This window comes from Octopus bimaculoides, chromosome 23 (genome assembly GCF_046866305.1).
Source record: "Octopus bimaculoides isolate indiv1 chromosome 23, ASM4686630v1, whole genome shotgun sequence".
NCBI lineage: Eukaryota > Metazoa > Mollusca > Cephalopoda > Octopoda > Octopodidae > Octopus > Octopus bimaculoides.
In genome coordinates, this window is record NC_142950.1 from 38,116,016 (window position 1) to 38,125,175 (window position 9,160).

General features: G+C 34.1%; 1 protein-coding gene across 4 annotated transcripts in view; it reads right to left on the reverse strand.

Annotated features, from left to right (window-relative positions):
- LOC106869010 (putative E3 ubiquitin-protein ligase RNF144A-A) overlaps positions 1 to 6,622 on the reverse strand; it is a 39,457-nt gene extending 32,835 nt beyond the window's left edge. Inside the window, exon 1 of one of the 4 annotated variants that reach the window (XM_089340468.1) lies at positions 6,522 to 6,622. The gene's annotated coding sequence lies outside the window, so the exon portion shown is untranslated. Of the gene's footprint in view, positions 1 to 1,729; positions 2,247 to 6,521 lie in introns of those variants that run through there. The other 3 variants (XM_089340464.1, XM_089340465.1, XM_089340467.1) reach the window with 3 other exon arrangements.
- Between the last annotated feature and the right edge of the window lie 2,538 nt (positions 6,623 to 9,160).

Sequence of the window (9,160 nt, forward strand, 5' to 3'; positions counted from 1 at the left end):
AATTCAGGTTCAAAAGCGTTTCTCTTGTGGGTACACAAAATATTCTTACATTCTCACACCTTATTCTGTATTAAGGGTTTTTTTTTTTAATAAATAAGTTTTACGCATGAACAGTGAGAATAAAACTATTTTCTCATTTCAAATCCACTATATTTAAAAAGTATTTAATTAACAATTGATTACATGACATTGCTTACATTATATATGCTTGCTTTTTTTTTTTAAGGTCGGACTTAAATTGATACACATAATAGGGCAAGAAGCGCATACATACAATTTCAGAGCAACATTCCTACACACTCACACTAAACACACATATTTATATATATACACACACACACACATCTGATTGCGCGCTCGCATTCATATATAACAAACATCTATGCAAAATATATATAATTTTTATAAGTAGATTTAAACAAAAATATAAGCATAAGCATAAAAAAAACAGTGTTCGGTTGCAAAAAGAATATAGAAAGAACATCATTTAGATTCTGATGTGTGTTTGGTTTAATTAATTCCTCAAAATCACACGAAACTGCAGCCAAAATTAACGAAAACTGACCGACATATTCTGATCTTTTTTTTAATTTTCTTTCTGGTCACAACTGTATTCCGATAGTAACCGACTAGGTATGGAGTACAGCGAATAAACAGCTGTATATATATATATATATATATATATATATATATATATATATATATATATATATATATATGTGTGTGTGTGTGTGTGTGTGTGTGTCAATAAATATATATATATATATATGTGTGTGTGTGTCAATATATATATATATATATATATATATATATAACACTGTATAAGCTTGTATTACAGGCACTATATTACCAGTTCCTCGCTATGTATTTATGTACTTATATTGTAGAGAACATATACTACTAAACACTCTCATAGTCAGCAATATTTGGTATTTGAGAAGATTCGAAAGAAGACCAACTGAAAGAATTCGATATGATTATACCTGTGACACATACACATTTTTAAAACAATAAATATCAAATAATAATAATAATAATATTTCTACGGGGGGGGGGCAGATGAAGAAGAGGAGGGGTTGGAAAAGTAAGGGGAATGGAGGTCGAAATAGAAGAATTTTTGTTTTTTTTTTGTTTTTTAATGCAAAATAGCATAAATGCTACTGTAGTGGGTGGGGTGCAAAGAAATTATAATGATTGGAGTAAGAAGTGATTGCAAGTTTGGATTGGGATGCAGTGACAATTATGCTCGCTTCTTTCATTTCATCTCCCTCCCTCCCTCCGTCTCTCTCTCTCTCTCTCTTTTTTTCCACATACATACACACACACATAGAAGCATAAAGTCTTGAAACTTGGCTGGTCGTATTTTACACAAAATTATGTTGCAAGCAAATACGTAACGACTTCATATTTGACGTCTGATGTAGTTGATGGTGATGATGATAACTATGACGGCGGCAGCGGGCGCACGCGCGTATTTGCATGTATGTATTCGTGTTGACACACACACATTGATGTTACATACATGCATAGATAGATAGATAGGTGGATGGATAGACAAAGAACGTATGCTCTGAGTGTATGCATCGTGTAGAAGTCCTTTTCGTGTACCACTACACCTTGTGACGCTCGTGTGTGTATGTATGGATGGATGGTATAGTGTGTGTGAGTGCGCGCGCACGGGCACAGGTGGTGTGAAGCACTACATACAAAGAACACTACACCTTCTTACCCGGAGTCTCTGTCTGTGTAGGTATGGTATGTGTTTCCACGCCCTCCTCCTCTTCTTCTAATTCACGGCTGAAATACTGTTCATCTTCCGAAACATGTCCGTCATACACCAGATATCCGGGTAAACGGCAAGCAGAGAAAACGACAACGGAGTATTTGAGTACATGGTATACACACCGGCTGCAACTGGTTAAGGTTGATGGATGGATGTATACGAGTGCGTTCAGACAGCTGTATGTCCGTGTATGCGATGGGTATCAACTGCACAAGTGTCCATAAATCAGATGAAACATGTTCCAAATGACAACGGAACTGTGCGGTTAGTATTGGCGAATGTGAGGGAGAGAGAGAGACAAGTGCTTGTAACGTACCGAAAACGAGGTAGAGAAATGAGGAAGACTGGGCGAAAAGAGTGTGTTTGCATTTATGGGGGAGGGTAGTAGGTGGGAAAAGAGATAACGAGAGAGGGAGAGAGAGATTGAGGAAGGGTGGAAGAGAGAAAGTGTGGAAATGAACGAGATAAGAAGATCGGTAGAGCGCGTGAGATAGGAAAGTGAAGAGAGTACGAATGAATGAAAGTTGGATGTGAGAGAGGTTGAGAAGAGAGAGAGAGAGAAGAGAACACGAGGAAAAATAAAGAGAGAAAAAGAATCTAAATAAAAGAACGGGAGAGAGCTCGAGTGAGAAAGTGAAAGAGGAAGAAAAAATAAGTTGAAGGAGGAGGAGGGGAAGAATGGAAAGAGAGAGAGAGAGAAGAGAAGAGGCAGAAAAGCAAGAGAATATATACGAAGGTAAAATACTAGGTAAAATACTACGAAGGTAAAATACTAGTAATCCAATATTTTGGATTACTAACTGAAGAGACAAAGCTCACGCTCTAACCTCCCTAATTTTGAAGGTGCCACTCATTGCAATCTGTAATGGTGTAAATTGTGTGATTAATGTTTCGTTAGTTTATACAGTAATGAGTTTAAGTACCAGAAATCTAATGCACCAAACTCAAATGTATTCACTTCACCAAAGATTTAATAGAAAAGCAAAAAAACAAAAACATTCTGGAATCACGAGCATCACCTAAAAACACAGTGGTTAATGAAACAGACAGAACCAAAAGATTTCAAGTTCAAGTTCTGTTTGAGTCAAAGAGTAGAGAGACGACCAGCATTTGTGAAGAGGGTGAACAAAGAAAGCATGCATCACATGACCTGTAAAACGACTTCGGCAGCCAAAATCCATGGCGCTTTGTCAAGCAGAGCTCGATGAACCATGTAGAATCATCTGGTTACTCAATTCATAGGATTCTCTCAGAAATTAATCCATCAACAAATCCCTCCATATTCTGCTACTCACTGCTTCCAATTAAGTGCTCCACATTTCTTCTGGTTAAAATGTCACAGGAAAGGGCTACAAGGTAGATTCCTGAAGCGAAGCCAACTGGCAAGAAGAGATCTAGCAGCAGACCAAGAATGAGATGGTTGGATGACATCCATAGTCTCAGCTGGATACACTTGGGGATCCAGCCAAAAAGTGTGATGACAGTTGTTTCTGATAAAACCCTATGGAGGAGGTGCCTGAGGACCCTACCCCCATGACCCTTTTAGGAAAAGTGGGCAGCAAAAGTGGATGGATGGATATATCTTGTTTGTCTTTCAGTTATCCATAAGACAAGCCATCCGTTAGTACAGGCTCCAGAAATCTTTTCCACCTTCAGTCTTCCAGTTTTCCTAGAAATTCTTGGACCAGAAGATGTAATGGTCTCTGATATATATGTATATATATATATATATATATAAAAACACATTATTTATTTAACATTATGACTATAGTGAAGATGGTCAACTGGCAGACATGTTAGCATGCTGGGCGAAATGCTTAGCAGTATTTCGTGTGTTTCCTTGTCTCCATGGAAACATGTCTGACCAAGAGGAAATATTATCTTGCTTTAAAATAGTTGAGTGTTAGCAACAGGCATTTGCCCATAGAAGATATACCTTTGCTTCAACAAATTCCACCTGAGCTATATTTGTAGAGAAAAGTGGACATTAAAACAATAATGATGATGATATGTGTGTGTGTGTGTGTGTGTGTGTGTATAATCTGGAGAGGAGTACCAATGTTCCCATGTGGCGAGCTTGATAATCGTTGAGAGGTTTCTCTCTACATGAAACCATTGATAGCCTTGTTAACCAACAAATAAACAATATTTATTAAACAACATGGCACTGAGCAATCATTCTCACTCTTCAATATCAACATATATGCATATATATATATATATATATATATATATATATATATATATATATATATATATATATATATATACATAGTCTCAAACATGGTGCAACACATTCCTGATTTATTAAAATTGTCTCCACCTCAAGAAGAAGTGTCATAATTACCAAATGACAATAAAGACCAACTCCACCTGAGAAGAGGAGAAAATGTAGAGAATCAAGAATTACTTAAAAACTGGATTGCTATCAAGAATAAGGACAGGTTTATTGTCTGGAAATAAGGGAACAGTTGTTTGTGCCTCAACAGGCAATACCAGCAGATCAGAAGCCAAGGGACTTAGACTTATATGAAAAGAGTTCAAAGACGGTTATGGCCCAAGTAATCTACATAATTTAATCAAAAATGAGTTAGGGGAAGTAACTCAGTGGCCAAGGAATTGTATTTGACTGACAGAGACAAAATACAGATGTATCAAATACCATACAACATAAATTCCTGGTTAATTAAAATCATCTTTGCATCTTGCAGATATGTCGCAATTACCAAACAGCAATTAAGACGAGCTTCAATAAACCTGGGCATTTGGTAATTATGATAAATCCTCTACACTTAAGAGATAATCTAATTTTTATAAATTAGGATTTTGTTATATAGTATTTAATACACACACACACACATATATATATATATATATATATATATATATATATATATATATATATATATATATATATATATATATATATATATATATATATATATATATGTATGTATGTATGTATGTATGTATACATACTCGACTACCCGTGACCCGTTGGGTCACCAGGGAAGTCTGAGTTCCCCAGCAACGGTTTTTAGTTTCATGGGTTTTTTCTTCTTTTCCAAGTTATTTTGCTGTCAACAAATGTGACATTGAAATCACATGTAAACGGCACCTTTGCCCAGAAAAGGAAAGATTTGGCTGCTATTTCTCGAATGCCCTGCTACCACGTAACAGGTATTTCGGGTCCTTTATCACAAAGTATTTTTCTATTATGCACTAGTTTGGCTGCATAACATTGCAAGCAAGCAAGCAAGATTTGACTTCACTTTTAATGTATTATACACACATACATATATATATATATATATATATATATATATATATATATATATATATATATATATACACACACACAGAGGGTGGGAGAGAGAGAGACAGAGAGGGAGAAGTCGCTTATAATCAGGATGTAATGGAACAGTTATTTTATCAAAATCATTGAACCACAAACATGCTCAGGATATTTATATTCTCTGCTGGTTATTGTTATCGGCTCTGTCCTATAGTTTTCACAATGACTTCTAGCGTATACAAGTGTGTGTATGTGTGTGTAGAACCGTGCTACAAGTTACACACTATATATGTTGCTTTCAGCACTTGGTTTGAAACTGCGACCTACTCCTATCTGCATTGTCTGTATTTTGTAGACACTTTCTTGATTTTGATTTTTGGAGTTTTTGCACCATGAGACGGAGTTTTATCTCCTAATTGCATGGATAGTCTCAATTGATCAAAATTTTTTCGATCACTGTGTTGTGCATGTGACACTCTACCTTGTCACTGCTCCTCAATCAGGTCACTTAAGACAACAAAAAGTCAGTCTCCACGAAGGCTGTGCTGGCGTCAGAGACAAATTGTAGTTTTTGTGGTGATTTTCAAGGACCAGAGACCACTTGGTGACAGACGTGCAACCCTCTAAAACAATCTTGGTCTTTGAAAACGGAACGCGTGAATATTTTGGAAGACTGAGATTGAAAGTGATGAAAGATGTTTGTTTACGTCGGTTTCCATCACGTTTGATGTGGTTCAACAATCGTTAAGTCACAGGTCAGCTCTGGCCAAGCAGATATAGAGTCTAAGGCACTCCAGCTGTGATTGAACCAACTTATTAATAGACACGGCATAGTATCTAAGACATCCAGTGTACCTCTCTTAAGATGATTAGGTGTGATTCGGGGGATATCTGGTTACTATTTCTAGTAGATGGAACGATTACAAAGAATATCCGTCTCCGGTTCGGTGGAAACTGGTTTTGAAGGAAATGGAAAACATATTATCAGACAGAATCCGTTACTTTTGTGGCGGATGTAGCTCAGTTTTTGACTCAACATGCACCACCCCTCACCACTTCTCTCTCTATGTATGTGTATACGCGCGTATGTGTGTGTGTGTGTATACAGATACTGACCATATTACCATACGAAATATCAATTAGATTTCCTGCTATGGAAAGAAAAATACAGATGGATTCAACAATTTATTCCATGTGTCTCATAACACCTTGGAATACACGGGGAAAAGGCAATGAAGTCTATTCTAATAAATGCGTGTGTGTGTGTGTGTGTGTGTACATACATATATTAGTAATGAAAATCTGCAAGAACTACGAATTCGTACGAAATGAAATCACAACTAGTTGTAATATTAGCTACTTTTTTGAAACAATCAGACAACGACTTGAACATTTGATTCCGTTTCCAATCACACAACTATTAATATAATATCAATAACATACCGTTTCTGGGTCGTCGAGATCCAGGATTGAATTTTAAACTCCTTCACCTGCAGCTTTAAACACTCTTTTCTGCCTTATATATATGTATATATATGTATATATATATATATATATATATATATATATATATATATATATATATATATATATACTGTTACTTTCCTTTATGTATATAGAATTATTTTCTTTCAGGAATTTCCTCGTGTAGATATACGATTTAATAACATGGTGATTGTTAGCGTGTTTCTATGTATTAATATATACATATTATTATATATAAATATATATATAAATATGTATATATATATAAGAAATATGTGTATGTATATATATATATATTTAGTTATGTCTATGAAATGTACAATATAAATACGTGCTGTAGCGACAGAGAAGCGAAACAAGCAAAACTCGCAGCGAATGTCACAAGGAAATAAAAAAATATATATAATAATCTATCTACGAAAATGTAGCGATCAATTAAACCATGATGACGGTGATATTTAATGGGAAAATATTCGATTTCGAAATATCTAAATATATATTAAAAATGAAAGAGTTTATATTTTAAGGACTGCCCAGGGTTTTCGTGTCTTTCATTCAAGGGTTAAAGTGTTTTTTTTTTTGTTTCCATAAACTCGACCTGACCCGGAAGTTATACGAGATTCGTTATTCGCACGCACACTGCTCACATTATCATATAGTGTGTGTGTGTAGATGTATTGAGTCCTATATTCTTGCTTGGATCAAAAACCTATACTCACACACACACATATATATATACACACACACATTACTTATCTATTTGTATTCATATAATGCACTTTGTGTATGTGTGTATAAATACATTATCCATCTATATATGGTTCAAATGTACAAAAAACAAGACAGGTGAGGGAACAACAAGCAAGTGTACTATATATATATATATATATATATATATATATATATATATATATATACATATACATATATATATATATATATATATATATATATATATATATATATATATACATATATGTATATAAATTTAATAAATGGAGTAATACGCATATGTTAAATGAATTCTTTTATTTCCAACATATGTTTCGAAGATTACAAATGGTTCATTCCAAAGGAATATGTGATGTTGATAAAGATGTAATCTTCTCTTATATATATATATATATATATATATATGACCATCCCCAAGTACAACAACAATATATATATATATATATATATATATATATATATATATATACATATATATATATATATATATATATATATATATATATATATATATATAGTTCAAAAACACAATAACAAAAAAACAAAAAACAACAAAGTGAGGACGTGATATGGATAGTATTATTGGACGCTCAGGAAAGGAAAGATATATATATATATATATATATATATATATATATATATATATATATATATATATATATATATATATATATATATATATATATATATATATATATATATATATATATATATATATATATATATATATATATATATATATATATATATATATATATATATATATATATATATATATATATATATATATATATATATATTGGCTGTGTGGTAAGTAGCTTGCTTACAAACCACATGGTCCCGGGTTCAGTCCCACTGCGTGGCATCTTGGGCAAGTGCCTTCTACTATAGCCTCGGGCCGACCAATGCCTTGTGAGTGGATTTGGTAGACGGAAACTGAAAGAAGCCTGTCGTATATATGTATATATAAATATGTATGTGTGTATGTGTTTGTATGTCTGTGTTTGTCCCCCGAACATCGCTTGACAACCGTTGCTGGTGTGTTTACGTCCCCGTAACTTAGCGGTTCGGCAAAAGAGACCGAAAGAATAAGTACTAGGCTTCCAAAGAATAAGTCCTGGGGTCGATTTGCTCGACTAAAGGCGGTGCTCCAGCATGGCCACAGTCAAAAGACTGAAACAAGTAAAAGAGTATATATATATATATATATAAATATATATATATGTTTATATATTCTTTTACCTGTTAATCATTTGGCTGCGGCCATGCTGGAGCACCGCCACTAATCGAACAAATCGACCTCAGGACTTATTCTGTGCAATCCTAGTACTTATTCTATCGGTTTATTTTGCCGAACCGCTAAGTTACGGGGAAGTAAACACACCAACACCGGTGTCAGACGATGGTGGAAGGACAAACACAAACACACATATATATACATTCTTTTACTTGCTTCAGTCATTAAACTATGGCCATGCTGGAGCACCGCCTTGAAGAGTTTAGTCGTTGATCAAGTTGATCTTAGTATTTAAAGTCTGGTGTGTTGTTGAACCGCCAGATTACCGAAACGTAAACAAACCAACATTTGTTGTAGCCATCTATCTATTAGTCTATAGATAGAGAGAGAGAGAGAGAGAGAGAGAGAGAGAATGAGAATCTGAACTCTCATTTAAAATAATTGCATTTTGTTCATTCCCATTCATTTCAATTGCTCTGAGTTAAACACTCTTCACGCTTTGTGAGGTATCCAGTTCCTATCTTATCGAAAACACGTTATCTTTCAGTAGCTCATAGCATTTTGCTGCTATTATTACAATTTTTTTCTTTTATTTCCATCCACGACAATTCTAAAAATAACAAATAAG